General features: G+C 39.0%; 1 long non-coding RNA gene across 3 annotated transcripts in view; it reads right to left on the bottom strand.

The window, feature by feature from the left end:
• LOC101793336 (uncharacterized) overlaps positions 1-19,906 on the bottom strand; it is a 542,658-nt gene that overhangs the window by 132,612 nt on the left and 390,140 nt on the right. The gene's annotated exons all lie outside the window — the stretch shown is intronic.

Genomic DNA, 19,906 nt, shown 5'->3' on the forward strand with positions numbered 1-19,906 from the left:
GCCGGAATTAAAATTTCCAGCACATGCCAGAAATCACAGGTATTGCTCCAAACAATTACTCAAACCACTTCATGATGCTGTCATTCCAGGAAAACAGTATTTCTAGGTATTGTGTTGGAGCCCTAGATAAGAAACAATTGAAGCCCTGGTCATAATACTTTATGTACTCTCTAAAACTACTCTTCATTCCCAAATGTTCTTTCATTTTTTATGAATTATTCATACGTAGGTGCCTTCAGGGTGGAGTTGCTGGACAACAGTATTCCAAATAAAAAAACTAGTCAAGGATATAGGGTTAATTCTTATGGAAATAATTTAGGAACTTCAGTATTTCTGAAAAAAACAGAATGCTTGTGGTTTCAAGGCTCAGTAGAAAAATAGCACTTGGCTTGCTTAAAAGCTTTACAATTATATAACATGGAAATAAATGAAAATGGAAGTACTTGAGTTTCTTTCTTTTTCTCTTTTTTTTTTTTTTTTTTTTTTTTAAATGAGATTCCATGGAAGGTCTTCTCAACAGTTGGCTGCGATTTGAAATACCCTTTTGCATGTGGAATTTCATACAGAGAAAGAAGATGAAGTCAATTAATTACATGTAGAAATCAGGCCAGGTAACACTCATACCACTCCCTTTACATAATACAGAACTCTATGTGAAAAAGGAAGCTTCCCAAAATTATTATATTGAAGTCTTGCCTGGGGTAAAGAAGCACAGCCCCTGTGTTATCTTGGGCACTTAAAGTGGTAGGAATTTATATATACAGCTAAACCTTTATTTAATCACCGATTAAAAACAGAAATCTCCAGGGAATGATTATTTACTGCTCTTGATTCCCCCAAAACCCTTGGCACAGCAGGACTGCACCCATAGCTGGGTTACTGGATAAGTCCACCTGGGAAACTACAGTTTTCACTGGGAAACTGCAGGTTTCCTATTAGCGAGGCAAAGCTCCTGTCAGTAACTCTGCACATCATGGTTTCTTTAACACAGATTGCTCCTTGCTGTTAACCAACCCATACTTTTTTTTTTTTGTTTGTTTGTTTACAGAAGCAGTCTATTTTCTGCTCAGGCTTTTGTTCTTTGTGCATTGCATGTGCTAACTCATTAGAAGAATTTTTATGTAATTCTCAACTGTTTATGGATTGCAGCTACCCCAAAAGGAAACTCAGCAGGTTGTTAGCTGAAAGCCACCTAAAAAAGGCAAATGGGTGAGGGAGAGCCTAAAAAAGGCAAGTGGCAGGGAGAGAGGGTAAGAGAGATTAATTGCGGTTTGCCCTAATCTCAACTCATCTTTTAATATTAAACTAATTCAGATAGCAAACATACTTAGATTAGCAGTGAGGCTGGAGTACCGATAACAAAGATAAATGTGAGTCAACTTGATGCTGTCAATTCACTTTTTTTTTTTTTTTTTTTTTTTAAAGAGCCACACGGGAACCAAGGGTTCAGAGCCACTCATGGTTCACTCATCCAGGACACCAACATGAAAGCTTCTAGATATTGCAGAGGCCTCTTTATAGAGGCTCTTACAGGTGGGAATTATGAACTAGAAGAGAAGCTCCACCTGTATCCTGGTGAAGCAGCAGAGCTACCTACATCTCTTGCCAAGTTTATGAGATGCCTACTGTGCCTGTAGAACTCCTCAAAAAGAACGTTAGCCTCTGCTACAGGAAAAATATTGTCATAAGTAGGGCTACGACTGATTCACCAAACCTACTACTGCCTGACTGGAGAGAAGGCTGACTATACTTTTTTTTGGTCAGAGTTGTCTACTGCACACAAGGGTGTTAAATCATGGTCTTATCTTTCACTTTTTAACAGGCTTTCTCAGGCTGTTTTAAGGATGAGGTTAACAATTTACTGCATTTTTCAAAATCACATTTTTAGCAAATGTTGCCACTCCCTCGGAAACTTCAAGGAAGTTGTATTGATACCAGGATATTTTATTCTGCATTTAGGGTTCATACAAGATTAGAGGATCTCAACATAATGCTCCAAACCAAGCCAGAAAAGTCTGGAGAGAATTGTAAGTTCCATAATGAAAAAAATAAAGCCCTCTCTTTCCTAACCCAAAAACTACCAGGCCTCACTAAGAAAGCCAAGAAACAATTTGAAATGCATCCCACATTATAAAAACAACAACAACAATGCAAAAACAAACAAACCAACAGAAAACCCACCAAGGTTTAAGAAGAGCTTAGCTATTATTCTACCTCAGTTATCTCAGGAGCTTCTGCTTACCTGAGTCCTTAAAAAAAAAAAAAAAGAAAAAAGGGTTGCTTTCATTGTTTTTATTACCTCTTACACCTGTGCAAAGCAGGTGTCAGGTGTCAAGTATTTCCATTTTAGCATTCCCATTACACAAGGATCAAACAAGGAGCTTGTTTGAGGGAAGGTTTGTTAGCTAGTCCTTGGTTTCTTATTCTTGTGACTGTTTTTTTCCAAAGTCTTTCTATATATTTATTTCTGTCAAGTATCCTCTGTAAAGTTAGCAGGTAGTGGTTCAAACTGAACTTTGGTTTTAAACTTCTGACCCAAATGATTTGGAAGAAATGAAAAAAGAATCATAACGTTACAGGGATGTCAAAAATATTGATAAACTCTTTTTTTTTTTTTTTTTTTTTTTTTTTTAATGAGCATCAGACAAGCAGTGTGAAAACAGTCAGCACCAACCCCTATTTGCACCTAAAAGCACGGTTCTTGTTTTGCAGTGAATATTATGCTTTTGTAGGATAAAAACATTACGTTCAGGTTTCTAATGCAAAAGTTTTGCTGGATGCAAAAGAAAAGACCAGGGAGATAGAAACCAGTTTCATTTCACTTGCTCTTAGTTCCTTTTAAGTTCCTCCTTCCTCTCTCTTCTCACTACTGATGGTGCCTTTTTTTCCCTGCTATCCCCCTGCCATACGTATCTTGGTGGTAGCTGTTGTACAGTCCCATGTGCCATGCTGCTCTTCCCTTCCAAAGATGCACTGTACAACTCCAGTGTATAATACACAGTCTAATACAGAAGGTGAAAAAAATCACCTTAAAATCATTAAATCCTCATCTTAACTCCATTGTATTAGATATTTTTGAACAGGCAAGGGAGGATGAAGTAAAAGCTTTTTTCTTGATTTTTTTTTCTCTTCAAGTCTGGTGCTTTAGACAAATGATTTCTCACAGTGCATATGAGATTAAAAAAAAAAAAAAGCACCCTACAGTAAAATTATAGGCAATGGTTTTCTTTTTTATCTGATAAATTATTGCCAGCTGACTGATGAACCCACTCTGGAGAGGGTAACATGACACAGTTAACAACCTTAAGGATTACAGTAGTCCAGACGCTATCATCTTAATTGGAAAACCACAGTGTGGCCAACTGTCCATGTTAGAAAATGGAAGGTTGTATTATTATTTTTATCATTATTATTATTCCTGTGTCTCCACCCCTCTCTTTTTCTTCATATACCCAAGAACTGTTAGATTCTTTCTATGGTTTTCCTTAGAAATTGTATTATCACTACAGAAAGACAGCTTTTTTGAGACAACCTAAGTCCCACTGCATGTTTTCGTTCCTAGTACTCTCATTTTCCTATCAACAAGGGGAAGATAATAGAGAAGCCTTTTCAAACATTCAGGCTCATCTTTAGAAAGAGCCTGAGCTTAAGCTCCCATGTCAATAAAATAGTAATTACATCATATGTGATAGGTCACAAACAGTAATTACAGGGAGGGGAAGGAAGAGGGATAACCAGGTAGCTAAAGTAACCATCCATGACTTGGGAACCTCCAGTTTCTGACTCCTCTTAGCTGTGTGCCCAGAACACTGGTACAACAGTCTGTAGCACTTCAAAACTTTCTGTGTAATTATCTCACGCTACTGCGAGAGAAAAACAAGTTTCTATGTAAAGCACACTGACTTTCAGAAGCATCTGACAAAGCACTGAATTAAATCTGCAAGTCTCAAGCTAAAGCACTGGCCATTGTTTCTTTTTTTCTGTCCTTGGGTGAACCACTTAAATCACGCTGTGTCTCCATTTCCCATCTGGAAAAACTTGTAGATTGCAGACTGTTTCTCACCGGGTTTGATCCTTCTGTGGGGAAGGTAAAGTCACAACATTTAACTCCATAATGTACAATGATTCCAGCTGCTTTTATGCCTGTGAAGCAGCTGGTGAAAGTCCTCCTTGGCTCTGTCATTCCTCAGAGCATCCAGCATGGGTTTTCTGTTGTGCCATGGTCATTTTGGGATAGAACAAGAAGGCAGAAGAGGGGGTTGCTCCAATCTTTTGATGCAGTCAGTGATTTAAGGGAGTCTGTTTACATATGCTTCAAATGCAGTTTTCTCTTTCAAGATCACAAAGAGAACAACACACTGCCACTGCTGAGGCATACCTATAATCTTGCCTTGGAGGGCAGGCAGCTAAAAGAAACTGAGGATGGGGGTTTCAGGAGCATTCAAGGGAGTTTAGGAGGATCCTTTGATGTCTTGCTGGGATTTCTCCCCCCCAGATTCCCTAGGCACACTGAAAAACCCTTCCTTTATATTTTTAACTCCTTGTAGAATATGTAGAAGAAACGTTGCTTCTCACCCATCTTACATGAGACCAGAATTATCTCCCGGCATTTCCTAAGAGCAGATCCATCACACAGAATGGTCCAAGTCTAGCCAATTGAATTGTACAGGTTTCTTTGTAGAGAAGACAGAAAGGGTAAAAGAAAACAGTGGGATGTTCTGGGGCTAGTGGGCCTGTTATGAGCTGACGGAATTTTTATGGCTTCTGAAAGGAGCCAAACTGTCGGTGCTGGAGGCACTCTGGAGCCGTGCTTGTAGGGCAAAATGCAGATTAAAATATACAATAAAATCAAAAATAGGTACTGCAATTAAAATGAGATATGAGCTGTTAGAGTGGTAGAAAAAGGCTTAGTGTAAACAAAATAAAATTACATAAATAACATAACATAGCATAAAATAACAAATTAACAAGTCCAACATGTAATGGCCTATGGATTTATCCCAGAAGTCATAACTCTGGATTACTCAGATCTACTGCAACCTTCATGCCTGATTTTGTATTATTGTTGTTACAGTTTGTATGTAATATAACTGTGGATATGAAACAAGTTAATGTTTCTAACCTTTCAAGTTCTCATGTCCTCAACTCAAAATGAGATACAGACTAGAGCTGAAAAAGGTAGAGAAAGATGTTTTGAGAGATGGAATGGTTTTCATACAAGTAATGACTACGGCTCTTCAACCTGGATAAGAGACAGCTGAGTGGGTGTATGATAGAGATATTTAAAACATGAGTGGAATGGAGACAGTAAACAGAGACTCAATATTCCTTTTTTTTTTTTTTTTTTTTTTTTTTCCATTACAAGGACTACAGGGCATCAGATGAAACCCACAGATAGAAGATTTAGAAGTAAGAAGTTACTCAGCTGAGTTAAGTTGTGGAAACCCTAACGAGGACAATGTAGGTGTCAAAATTTACATTTGTTTAATAAATGATAAACTCATAGAAGAAAAATCCATCAAGAGCTATTGAAGAGGAAAGCAAAACATTTTATCTCAGAAGGTTTCTGATCTGCAAATTGCTGAAGGCTGGGAGAGAGTTTGGAGAACACTTGCTTGCTCTATTCTCATTGTCTTCTGTAGGTGCTAATGGTGCTGTTGGCAGCAAATGAAAATCCCATTTAGTCCTTTCTAGTATCCTGGCTCAACATGGCTCTTTTCAGGTTCTGACGTTTCAACACGTGAAGTCATTTGACCAATCTAGAGTGGTGGTTGGTGGGTCATATTTCATGCTGACTTGAGAGGGAGCCTTTGGCACAAGCATGGAGTCATGCCTTCAGCTGCCGTTCGGTGCTGCAGCGCATCCTTCCAGTGGTCACCATCACAGTTGTCTGGTGGCAGGCAGCTGAGCTGTATCCAGCACATGAACCCTTGAAGGGAGAGATGATGCTGTGTGTGCAAACGCCCTGACATGTTGCACCAGAAGAACACAGGACAAGTCAAACATGACACTGAAAAAGAAGCTCTGAGATTTGATGGAACTGTTGTCTACATGCAGAAGTGAGGTTTGGTCAAAGGATGAGCAAGGAAGCTGCAGACCCAACTGTCTGAAAAGAAAACATTTTACTAAAATAAATAAAAGCAGATAATCATGATAGATGATAGATGGTGCTCTGTTCCTTACTGGTGGGCTTGGAAGTCAATAAACAAATATATATTCTTAACATTTCCATATGAAGAAATGTAGGTAATGTTATTTAAGCTTTTCTGATCTTTTTTTTTTATTTATTTTATTCTCACTGACCCCCCATATGAGGTCAAAAACATATTGTGTGTGTTCTAATTAACATATTGCTTAATCACTGAAAATATGTTTTAAAAAATCACCCCCGTCGGCACTACAAGACTGGACAAAAAGGTCATCGGGAGACAATGTTGAAAACAAGTAATCAGTGTGAAATGGAGTCGGGGGGACATCATGCTCTCTGGGAGAAAGATGAACTCATGATAACATAATCAGTGCAGTGCTACTGTTTGGCTAGGAGGTACATTCAAATCAATCGTCTATTCTACAGCCAAACAATTTCCCCTTTTTTGCTGCACTATGTTGCCAAGTAAATCATACTGCAGCATGTTGGTTCTCTTCACAAGATGTCTGACATCTGTGTCTGCATTAAAGATGCCAGCTTGATTTTCTGTATGAAAAACCACAATAAATCCAACACTTCACACCTTTGCTTGCTGAATGATGCTGTGCTGTATAACTACTGGGATTTCCTTCTCTTTCGTATAAAATACCCTAGATGAAGCTAGGAAGATTTAAAATAAACTTCACAATTTTATATCCTTCAGTTAGGTAGATGATTATGGAGACCAGCCATAGACCAAATACTTCTTTTGTCATTAGCTGGAATGGGAAATATTCTAATTAGAACATCCAGAAAAAAAGAAAAAGAAAAAAAAAAAAGGAAAAAAAAAAAGAAAAAAAAAGTTTTATAAGTTTAGCAGGCTTGGGATCTTAAGAAGTGCTTAATAAAGAAAAAAAATCTATGGAGAATTTTAAGTCAAGAAAAAGAAACGTGACATTTCTTAATTAGTCTGTCTCCTTTTCCCCATTGGACAACCTGTCCTCTCAGTATTACTTGAGTAAAAAGTAAAGCAATCTGCAGGTGGCTTCTTGTGTCACATATACATCTTTGCACAGTCACTGGATGGGTGTTTGATTTGGCATTTGAAAACCATTCAAATTCAGAAAAGGAGGAAGAAATCACCCACCACCATTAAACATGGAGAGTAATCAGCAGATATTTTTCCTTTTATTACAGCCTGTAAACACAGCCAGTAGCCTTTGATTTCTCTATCTACAGTGTTTTGTTAAGACCTTCTCCACTTATGGAAAGATGAATATTTGAAGCCTTTCACTACTGAATTCAGAGTGGAGCTGTAGAAACCTGTCAATCTGGAGAAACATATCTAACAGAAAATGGAGATCCTATCTATTTACCTTCAATGAAAAAGAAACAGCTGCAAAACAGGGCAGGGAAAGAGGGGAAAAAGGGAGAATGAAAGAATCAAGACAGAAAAAAAGGTGCATATGGGGAGTAGGAGAGAGATGTCTAGAAAGGCAAACCAAAAGGAACAGTAGGAAGTATCTAGAAAGGTATTTTCTTAAAGGAATTATGTTTCCCAACTCTCCAACTATCTAAAGAATTTACCCTATTAATTTCTGCATTTACCCTTTTCTTGTATATTGTCTTCAGTCCTTCATCCCTTGACTGGAACTGATTGCAAAATGGAATCAATGTAGATCAGACTTTGCTAAGGCTTACTACCTAAAAAGCAATCGAAGTTAAAACTCAGCTGCTTTTCATAATCAAAATGAGATCTCTGACTAAATCCTCATGATCTCAGTATCTTTGCTCTGCTACTTATCATTCTGCTTTTTGTTTCCACATTTCTTTTTATTTCTCACTGTCTACCTTCTCTTTTGTGTTTCTTAAATATACCTATTTCCCCTTTGCTTTTATTTCCCTTCCTGCTCATCCCGCTAAAGGAGTTTGGAAGTGGTAAAAACATAATCTGGAGTAAGCATCGTTAGAAGGGACATCAGAGCTATTATGCAGAAGTCATTCACCAGGAGTGGGGCCAACAGTGTGCAAGCATGGCAGACACCAAAGAAAAACCTTTGGCACTGTGATGGTTCTGTTACTGATGGCAACCTAGTCAGGATTTCTCCATCTGATTGATGTGTCCAGAGGTATCTGATAAATAAAGGCTTTAGCATATAAAGAGAGTTTAAAGCCTTCTAAAATTTTTGGTGTCTAAAACCAGGTACCCAGCTGTTGTAAACTGGCCTATTTAATGGACGACATACATGTACGTTACTCAGGAGATGTATATAGACGAAGCAATTTTTGGTACATGGTGACATGAAACATTACTTCTACAAGAAACAGGAATGATGACATATATTCTTCAATGCCATCTGCTGGCACTTTACTTAATAGTGACTTCTTCTCAAATGTCTAGATATAACATTCTTATAAAACCAGGTAACTGAAGATCTGTATTGTTTAGCTTTCTATGACTGGACATAGAGAATAGAGAAACGTATCAAGTTTGCTTGTGACCACTGTTCCACTGTTACCTGATAAACTATCTGAGGGATGCTGCAGATATTTTTCACTGGCAGCGATGACTGAGTTATTTAGAGGTTCTATTCCATGCCAGAAAACCAAACTTTTTTCATTTTATTCACAAAACTTTCATGCTAGCAAGCATTTCATACACCAACTGTACAGAAAGAATATTCTTTAATTGGCAAGCAAGGTGTCTGAGCAAATCAAATTTATGGAGGATTTTCTTAATCTATATATAAAAGCAAAAGAGAGTACTAATAATTATGACTAATGTGCTTGCACTCGTTGCTTTACACAAAGCCATTTACTAAATCTTTTCCTTGCTCTTGCCAGTGTCTGCAAGCACAATGCACAGAAGGAACACTGAGAAGGCCTGACAGGCTTTCTTTGCAGAGAGGAGTTGGTTGTGACATTACAAAGCAGAGATGTATTTGTAACAGGACCAACAGCTGAAAAATACAGAAGACTTATAAGAAGCTTAATGTGCAATAGAGCTTGATGCTAGGGGTGAAAGGGAGGGCACTGGGACAACCAGTGCTTCTGATCTCTGCATAGTCTGCTTTTAACATAATGATAGATGATCCTCAATGAATTCCACTTATGGACTCCTGATTATACTTAAATTATTTCGAAAGCTTAGATTTATGTTAAATTAACACTTTCTCATGATTTCTAGAATAAGGCTGTCCAGTGCTGTCACAGACTCTAAATGAGCTTTTGCAGTATCTAGCGTTAGTCCTGTCTGTTCCATTTTCTGTAAGAAATGAACCAGGATGCTATGTGGCTCTGATTGCTTTCATACTTCTCCCACATGAGAAGAGCAGCATATTAAGGTTACTTAATATTGTTGGCACTTAGTGTATTCATCCTTTTGTGTATTAATCCAGAATGGACATACTACAGACGACCTTCAAAGTAATCTGTCTATAAACCAATGCAAATTATTGACCTACTAATGTTTTACATTTTACTGAATCTGCATTCACTTACTATCATCATTTTTTAGAGAAGCTTTTTATTTATTTATTTAAGTCAGCAGATTTAATCCATAAGGAAGATGCAGCCCCAAGTCACAAGGGACACAACTAGGCTGAAACTGTTTTAGTAGCACAAGAGGGTTTGCAGTAGTTTGTGACATGAAGGATGCCATTCCCCATTGTCTTGCACCTTTTGTAGCTAGAATACATTTATACTAATGTCTGCAATGGGGAGACACTCACACGATTGTATTCACAGGAAATTTTATGATACCAGACCCCATTCTAACATATATGGCAGAAAGAAATGGACTACCACTTATACCCAGTTATTCAGCTATGAAAGACCAATGTGGGATTCAGACCTACACAATATTCATATAATGTTCATATAATAAATTCATATAATAAATTCATATAATCAAACGTGATGTCCATCTACAAGAAGGGCCAGAGGGCAGACCCAGGAAACTGTAGGCCTGTCAGTTTGACCTCAGTGACAGGGAAGCTCATGGAGCAGATTATCTTGAGTGTCATCATGTGGCACTTACTGGGCAAGCAGGCAATCAGGCCCAGTCAGCATGTGTTTATGAAAGGCAGGTCCTGCTTGACGAACCTGATCTCCTTCTATGACAAAGTGACACACTTGGTGGATGAGGGAAAGGCAGTGGATGTGGTCTACCTTGACTTCAGCAAGGCTTTTGACACCGTCTCCCACAGCATTCTCCTCAAGAAACTCTCTGCTTGTGGCTTGGACTGGCGTATGCTTCGTTGAGGTAAAAACTGGCTGGATAGCCGGGCCCAAAGAGTCGTGGTGAATGGAGTCAAATCCAGCTGGAGGCCGGTCACTAGTGGCATTCCCCAGGGCTCGGTACTGGGGCCGGTCCTCTTTAATATCTTTATCAATTATCTGGATGAGGGGATCGAGTGCACCCTCAGTAAGTTCGCAGGTGACACCAAGTTAGGTGCGTGTGTCGATCTGCTCGAGGGTAGGAAGGCTCTGCAGGAGGATCTGGATAGGCTGGACTGATGGGCTGAGGTCAACTGCATGAAGTTCAACAAGGCCAAGTGCCGGGTCCTGCACCTGGGACGCAATAACCCCAAGCAGAGCTACAGGCTGGGAGATGAGTGGTTGGAGAGCTGCCAGGCAGAAGGACCTGGGAGTGATGGTGGACAGTCAGCTGAATATGAGCCAGCAGTGTGCTCAGGTGGCCACGAAGGCCAACGACATCCTGTCTTGTATCAGAAACAGTGTGACCAGCAGGGCTAGGGAAGTGATTGTCCCCCTGTACTCGGCTCTGGTGAGGCCGCACCTTGAGTAGTGTGTTCAGTTTTGGGCCCCTCTCTACAAGAAGGACATGGAGGTGCTCGAGAGAGTCCAGAGAAGGGCAACAAAGCTGGTGAGGGGCCTGGAGAACAAGTCCTATGAGGAGCGGCTGAAGGAGCTGGGTTTGTTCAGCCTGGAGAAGAGGAGGCTCAGGGGCGACCTTATCACTCTTTATAAGTACATTAAAGGAGGCTGTAGCGAGGTGAGGGTTGGTCTATTCTCCCACATGCCTGGTGACAGGACGAAGGGGAACGGGCTAACGTTGCACCAGGGGTGTTTTAGGTTGGATATTAGGAAGAACTTCTTTACTGAGAGGGTTGTGAGGCATTGGAATGGGCTGCCTGGGAAGTGGTGGAGTCACCATCCCTGGAGGTCTTTAAAAGATGTTTAGATGTTGAACTCAGTGATGTGGTTTAGTGGAGGACTTGTTAGTGTTAGGTCAGAGGTTGGACTCGATGATCTTGAGGTCTCTTCCAACCTAGACAATTCGGTTTGATTCTGTGAAATGCAGACGTTCAATTACAGAGTTTCAGTAGAAAGAGCATAGGCACTTTTTGTTAAGTGGAAAGCCTGAAACTCATACACATAGATTTGTATCATGGAAAATGTTGTCAGGGTTTTGTGCAATGTTCAGTGGTGTAGTGAGATTTTTTCCAGCTGGGACCTGACTCTAGCTGAGATATAGCTATTAGGTCAAAAATAAGGACTAAACAATTCTTGATCTTGCTATTTAATAAGTTCAAAGATAAAATCAATCAAAGTTCAAGCTACTGGAAAATCAACTCCTATTTAGGAACCTCTAATTTAAAACCTTCTTGCAATTATTTTCAGACACAGAGCTTTTAAGAGAGGGCAAGATACAGCCTCTCCTGCTCCAAAGATAATAATAGAAAATGAATCAGAGCTGTTAGCTAACCAGCAAAACCAGAAAGGGAAAGTACCAGATGCGGCCACTGGTAGAAACAGTGTATGATCTGGCGCAGTGCTATATCACCAATAATTTGGCATGAGCTTACTTTGCCCAGTCCAACACTTCTCATGACGGCAAGCGAAATCTCCCAGTAGAATTTAAAGTAGGGAAAATATAGGGGAAAATGAGGAAATATAAAGGACTCCTCACAAACAAAGAGAAGCCAATCTACTCTTAAGATATATAGGCTGAAATCTGACCTTAGTATAAATCCATGAATTTAATTCAAGGATGAGTTCAGGGTGAACATTGCTACCTAACCTGAAATTAGAATCAACGTTCTTAAAAATAGGAAGCACAACAACCTTATTTCATTTCATGAAGCTACACAAATTTACATGCACTGATCATTTATTCCCTTCTCTTGATTAGAGACTGTAACTTTTCTGTGTCTTTCTAAACTCATTTGGGCTGTGATGTTCAGGAGATCAGATAAAACATGTGCATCAAATTTATGCAATCCTTAATGAAGAAGAAAAAGAAGAAGAAAGAAGTGAAATATAAGAGTAGGAGTGAAAACAAAAACAGAAAAAGCATCAGGGAAAGTGAAACTAATCCAGTAAAGAGGTAAAAAGTAGGTAACGGCATTAGAATAGGAAAAAAAGAAAGCATACCTAGTCCTTACTTCTGGGTCAGGTTTCACCTTTCCAAGAGCCCATGTGCCTACTAAATGGGTTCCTCATTTTAGCTGGATTTTTAATTTTTTGTTTCCTGCCAGTACATTTACACTGAAAATATAACATTCATAGTGAACACTTGGACACAACTGCAGCTAGCGTCAGTAACTTTAGAAAGTTACTCTGAAATGGGTTGCATCATTCACAAATAACTTGTAGATCCTTTGATTTTGATTGAAATAATGAGTAATTTATCAATCCATGAAAATATTTTGAATCCTCCTTTTCTCTCTGTTGACAGACAGAACAAATACAGAATTGTAAGCCAATAAGAACAACAAAACGGCTTTTCCTTTGTGAAGATTTAAAGAAAAATTGCTCAAAGGCTAAGATAAAGAGGACTCCAATATCATGGTTATGTTACCACACAGAGAATTCCTGGAATGAAATTACAAGGAATACCCTGCCCAGAGGAGTTACTCTGCTGCACAACAATGGCACAATGGACCTGGAGAAAAGCACAATACCAGGAAGGTGATAGGGACTATTTCCAAAAGTGCTCACTGTGCAGACAGGGTTTTTTGCCACTAATGTCAGTCAAAACTTGCAGTAGAACTAAGATTTCTGAGCCTTATGAAATGGAAATTGTAATCTTGGACAAAAAAAGGAAGGAAGGAGAGAAAGAGAGAGAGAGAGAGAAAGAGAATGAGAGAGAGAAAAAAAGAAAGAGAGAGAGAGAAAGAAAGAAAGAAAAGGCTACCTGAGGGCACTGATATCACCACAGTGTGGACAGCCCTAGAATTATTAAATAGTGTTCAAAATCTGCATTAATTTGTTCTGATAAGCCAAAAGGTAGTACAAGTGAGTGAGAAAAAAAGTTTAATATTGTGATATTGTAATAAAAATTACTATCCTAGCAAGAACCACTGCACCTCTACAGCTGTTTGCTTTTTCTTTGTATCATCACATAATTGTAATAAGAAAACAATTTTAATCATTTTCATGTTTGGGTTCATGAACATCACAAAAAAAAAAAAAATCCGAAGAGTGGTATTTAAGACAATCACTTAAGAGTAGTGAGGTAATCTACTATGCTTTATTAATTTAGGATGAAAAGGACAAAGCACTAGAAGATGTCCTATAGCAAACAATCCTGCATTGCCAGTGAGTTGCACAAGATGACCTAATATGTTATTTCCATAAGCTTGTTATTTTGCCAGAAGCTCATAATTAAAAATATTCATCTGAGGGTGACTGATTACTAAGTAGAACTGCAAGTGTTTGGGAAAACCTGCCTCATGAACAGCCTCATTTTTAAAAAGAAAAATAGAGCCCAGTGTGTGCACCACATGGAAAAGTCAAATTAAAGTCACTGGAGACACTGAAAGCCAGGAAAAATCAGAACGATCACAACCATAAATTGTTAGGAGATGGATTTTTTTTTTTTCCTTGAACATGCTGCAAGTTTCTTTCCAATCTCCCACTTCAGGGAAGGCTTTTGGATCCCTCATTGCTCCTGGGCTGTTGACTTGCTGTTACGCTTGAAAACTACCTGTAAATTCTTGACCGGAGCAAAAAAAGCTCTTCTTCATGGACTGTAGGGGGGGGTGTCAGTACAGTACAGAATGTTGTTCTGATTATACAGAACTATGTAACTGCTGGATCAGACTGGCCACCTCATACTCAATGTCTCACAATGTCCTGGTGCTGATGCATAGGCCTCTTTCCTTAACGTTATAGGCAGGCTCCCTTAGAAGAGCAGCATTGCTCTTTGTAGCACGTTGACCCTCAGTGTTATGAAGCATGCTATGGCATGGACAGAAAGCTTGAAAACATAAGTTAAATGTGACATGCAACTTTCTCTGAATGTACCATTTCACAGGCTGAAATATTTTTTTTCTGCCGTTGTTACTCTGAAGCACAAAAGTTTGTTTGCACAAAGCATCTGTTTCCAGTTTTCAGTAAGACACAAATATTTCTATCACCTACCCAGCAAAGCCTGGATTCATTCATATTCAAGCATTTTTGACCTCTCTTAACTCCATTTTTGTGAACAGACATCTTACAGTTAGGGTGTTTGGGCAAGGCCACGTGTTTGAAGAAGGGCTGGAAGTGCCTTAAACTGATTTGTGTTTATTATTTTTTTATTGTTCACCCTATTTCTCTTGTGTAGGAATACTTCCAGAGATTCCTTGCAGATTCATTTTGCACACAGCAAAGACTATAAATAGAGAAACTGCAACAAGCATAGCCATGCCCCACCACAGGAACGTGACCTGCCCCTGGCATACACTGCATGTTGTCTGAGAACCTCATGGACACAGGTAAACGTGTTGGGTGCTTCTGAACTATCTGAGCTTGGGTCACTGAGCCATGCTGCAAGAGAAAGACAGTGCTGGAAGCGTGTTGTTCAGCAAGACAGTTGAAGAATTCTTAGAGCAGCTGAAAGAGAGATCACTAGAAATGATTTCATGGAATTGTTAAGGAGGAAATTTCAGTCTGGTATTGAGACATTGTCATTCTTCTCACCAGGACTGGTGAGACTTGTTCAGCTGTGTAATAATCACCCAGGAAAACAGATGAAGTTTTGTCACATGAAAAATGGAAGAATAGTTTGACATATCATTCAGATTGCAGCTTTCTGAAACAGTCCTGTATTAGCAGAGGGATAGGACAAACCGTGTCTTTTCCAGATCTGGGGCCAGCTCCTTATCAGCTGTAAATCTGCATCTCTTCTCTGAAGTCAGTAGAGCAATCCTACCTTACAACATCTGACAGCTTGACATCAAATTTCTGTGAGTCTTAATGTCTACCTACAAAGCACCTCCACTGAAGTCTCATAGGGATTTTGACTCTGCAACTGTGTGACATTAACATTTCAAAACATTAACAGGAAACTCAAACATGCTTTAGGAATAAGTGATTATTTCCTACTAAGAAATCTATATGACTGCAAGAGGCTTGATGCCTGTGAGAACTCCATGCCAGTAGTGGAAGGCACAACACAATTTAGTCCCTAATGCAGCTGAGAGGAGGAGGGATGTTTAAAATTATGTTGAACATACATTTTCTTAAATGCAAAGCAGACTTCAGAAAATATTGTTTCCAATTTCAAAGCATTTTACCTGAAATTAAATTAACAAGTAAGGTGATTTTTTTCCCTTTAAGAGAAAAGGCAGCTCAGTGCAAAAGCAGTTGATGTCAGGATACTCATTACAGGGCAATTACAGTCTACAGCGAAGGCAGTTCTGGAACTTCCATGAAAATCTTCTGCTACTTTTCCACTGGTCACAGATCACATTTTCCAGGCTCAGACATCAGAAGCCTGATAAGTGAGTAATCCTTAAAGAGTTAGCCTTCATCTTTTGCAACCTGCAGGGAAAGGGCTTCTCTGAGATCCAAAGCTCACTGATGGTGAACAGTTCAGGTGAGACCATTTTCTCCAGCAGTTTTATCCTCACTGAAGTTAAACCCACTGCACTGAGTACTCAGTTGCTGTTTGAAGGGGAAGGGAAGAAAGAAAAAAAAAGAGTAAAATGCAATCTTTCTCCAGCTCAGTCCAAATGCCTTTTCTGTAGACCTTGGAAACTGATTGCAATTTCAGTCAAAAGAGCTTATCTAGTGAGGGCTAGCTTTTGCTCACGAAACCTCCTGAGCAAGGGATTGTGTATAAAATTCACCTCAGGAGGATTAAATCCAAGTGGGAGGCTCACTTCTCTCTGTCATCTGGTTTGCTCCAAAATGTGAGGAAGTAGCATGTTGCAGTCTTATCAGCCAGGGCAGGATCCACCATCTTAAACCCTCGCTTCAGCTGGTCTGTGAGAAGTGAGAGAGCAGACTGGAGCTCTCACCATTTCCCTGCTTAGGTGTATCGCTGACAGATCAGCCAGACATTTCACAACCAACATTTCCTTAAAGCTTACTTGCTTCCCACAACTACATGTACATACAAACATGGACATTATTTAGGAAACAGTAGCAATGTGCTGACAAAGGTTCATTGTGAGGCATTCTGTTGTAGCAGCTAAGCCCTTTCTAACTCTACACAAAAGTTTTCAGTTAGGAAGAGCTAACTGATGATGCTTATTTATAGGAGGCAAAACTGACAGTAAAGGAAGACAAGGTAAACAGGAGATCACAGATTATGCAATATCATAGAAGGAGAAAGGGATCAATCCCTATTTGGGAACAGCAATATACATACATATTTAGATAAATTGTGTTTCCACCACTATGTTTCCATTCAGCTGTGGAAGAAAAGAGACTGACATCTTTGGTCTTTGCTTCAGACTTTTCTAACAGCAGAACATGCGCACTAGGATATGTATATTTTACTTGCCACTCTTTTATCACCTCAACTAGAAATATCCTTAAAGAGTAATACTTGTGTTGTAGCAACCAATTAAATAATTTTCTCGGAAGACACATATCACTCTCCATTTCCCCCCAGAACTGAGTCCTAAAGATCTGCCATCATTCAGCAGCAGAATGGCATATCTCCATGGAAGTGAGGAGCACCTTAACCAGAGCCACCAGAACCCTTTTCACTCTGTTGCATACACGAGAGGGAAAAAGGGAAGCTGGAACATGTGTCCGAGCTGGAGGACCAAAAGTATGCATTTCAAATGTATATTTTTCCTACATCCATTGAGATAGATCCTAACAAGCAACTTGGGTTAGAGTCAAGCATCTCTTTTATAATACCATACCAAAAAAAGTAGAAAATGAGGCAAACTTGTCCTTGCAGGATACAAGATATTTGTTTGGACGGATGTGCTCTGAGGCTGTGCTGTCATTTTAAAACATATGTTCTGATAGGTATTTACATTTTTACCCCCCCACCCCCCGCCATGTCTAGGGGAGACAACCTCTTGAGTTTCATTCCATTATAAACAAACATTATAAACACATAATTTTTTTTGTCATACATTAACTCTCCAATATTTTCTTAATTTAGTCTTTTCCACTTTCAATTATGAAAGCCATTGAGATTTGAGTTGTTAGTCAGGCATGGGGGTGCTTTGTTTAAGGGCTTTTTGCAATGGTTTAATTAGCAATCAGAGGCTTAGCTGCTTTGCTTAGAGACACTGTCATAAGAAATAGTGATCCTTTGATATTAACTTTGGAGAAGTAGATTTCTACTGACATTCTATGAGCTGGGATAGTTCTGATTTTTTTTTTTCTCAGTGCCACCATCACAAATATCTCTTTTTCTAGTTGCTCTCCAAACAGTTATTCCTTCCCTCCAACCTTGAATACACAGAACTTCACATTTTCCTTACTAAAACTACAAAACCCATAAATTCTTGAGGTCAGAGATGACCACTTGATCGTGTAATATGACACAGAAGGAAACATTCACAGTCAGACCTGTATATAAAAACTACATTGTAAAGTTCCATTGCAATAACCAGAACCATATTTTGTAACCTCACGGCATTGGGACGTGCAGTGAGCTGCTTATCTGCTTCTGATCAGCTGCACTTGCCAATTAACCACACATCCATTCTTCTGCCTGAATTTTCAAACACATCTTGAAAGATGTATGTACTTATTGCACTTTAAAGCATCTTTTGCTCCATTTTAGGAAATAATTTTCATGATGTAAAAATTGTAATATTTCAAATCCTTCATTTTAACATGTCCTTCCCCTACAGGAAGATGAGGATCAAAGATAACAGTACATCCCCAGACTGGATGAAGGTGCTTTGTTTCAACGCATAGTGTTATCATGTGAAAGTTGACAGCATAGTTATCAGTTGAATGTTGTGGATTTTAATACAAGTTACATGTATATTTTGAATTACAAGCAAGGCTGTGTATGTTATGGAAATATAATTCAACAAACTAGTTGATTAATGCTTAGAGATAGCTGAAAAATAAATGCTACCTTACTTTCTGCAGTAATGCTGGCATTCAGATTTATTTTATTTTATTTTATTTTATTATTTTATTTTATTTTATTTTATTTTATTTTATTTTATTTTATTTTATTTTATTTTATTTTTCTTTTGTGGGCCTTTTAGGGCCTTTCAATAAAAACCTTTTAAAGGCTGTTAAGAAATACTTAAAGGGAATTCCAGAAAACTCTGAATGAGGACTTCCAAGTATCTTGCTGCAATACTTTGTGTCAGTATTTTGATCAGAAATACAGTTGACTGTTTCTTAAAGAAAGAAATATTTTAGGGAGTCCTCACTTGCAGCTGAGAAAACTTTCTGCCTAAAACATTTTTAACTGTTCTGATTATTTAAAGTTTAGATGTGCTATAGATAGTGTGAAGTTCATGGACTGATCTAAAGGCATACATAAAGCAGATAAAAAAGCATAATCCACATCATATGACTTTAAGGCCTTTTTTTTTTTTTTTTTTTTTTTTTCATGAACCACTAAAGCTGTTAAAAACTGCTTTCCTCCACTGGAAGCAAAGCCTCTGGGACAGCATGTGTTCTGTGCCCAAGTGGCCCAGAAGAAATTGTCACTAGGATTTCAGATGAAGCTAAAATAGCTTAAGGCCATTACAGGCCATTTTTCCAGACAGGCCAGGATGCTTTCAGTACCTCAAGCATCACGGGGTACCAAGAATTGAGCTAACTCTTCCCTTTGCTGCTTTTGCCAGATGGCTGAAGAGGGGATAGGAGAGAAAGATGAGCTGCTGCACCGGCTCTGCTCCTCACATCTTTCTAACTGGGGAGGTGAGGCTAACTGGTATGTCAGCTATTTTCCCAGGGACAGCTTGCTGACGAGAGGAGTAAATGAAGTGGGAAATATCTTCACGATGGCCAGATCCTCAGCTGGAGGACATCAGTATGCTCCCTCTGAAATTTGAATTATTCCACTTGATACCAGCTAAGCATCTGTGTTCTTTTGGTCTCATCAGCTTTAGGAAGCTAAATTAGTAAATTTAAAGCACAGAATCAGAGCAAGAGTGAAAGACAGTGGCAGTGATTAGAACCACAATAATTCGCATTGTGACTTTTATATCTTAAATATGGTGAGCTAGGTCATAAAGTTTAAGTACTAGTGGTCTATAAAATAGAAAAAAGTTTGTAGGCAGGCCCACAACATGCCGTAGGAGAGATGCTTTCAGGCCTAGGAGAAACACAAGTAACCTAAGAGGCAGTGGCTATAATTATACACATTACTGCAATTCAGTCTGTGGGCTCCCTGCTAGGACTGCCTGACAGAGTGGCACTGATGGCCAGCTGCTGATTTATATACTAGCAGCATGCTGTCAGAAGAAGGGGAAAGGAAAGGAAAGGAAAGGAAAGGAAAGGAAAGGAAAGGAAAGGAAAGGAAAGGAAAGGAAAGGAAAGGAAAGGAAAGGAAAGGAAAGGAAAGGAAAGGAAAGGAAAGGAAAGGAAAGGAAAGGAAAGGAA

The sequence above is a fragment of the Anas platyrhynchos genome, chromosome 6 (assembly GCF_047663525.1).
Source record: "Anas platyrhynchos isolate ZD024472 breed Pekin duck chromosome 6, IASCAAS_PekinDuck_T2T, whole genome shotgun sequence".
Taxonomy (NCBI): domain Eukaryota; kingdom Metazoa; phylum Chordata; class Aves; order Anseriformes; family Anatidae; genus Anas; species Anas platyrhynchos.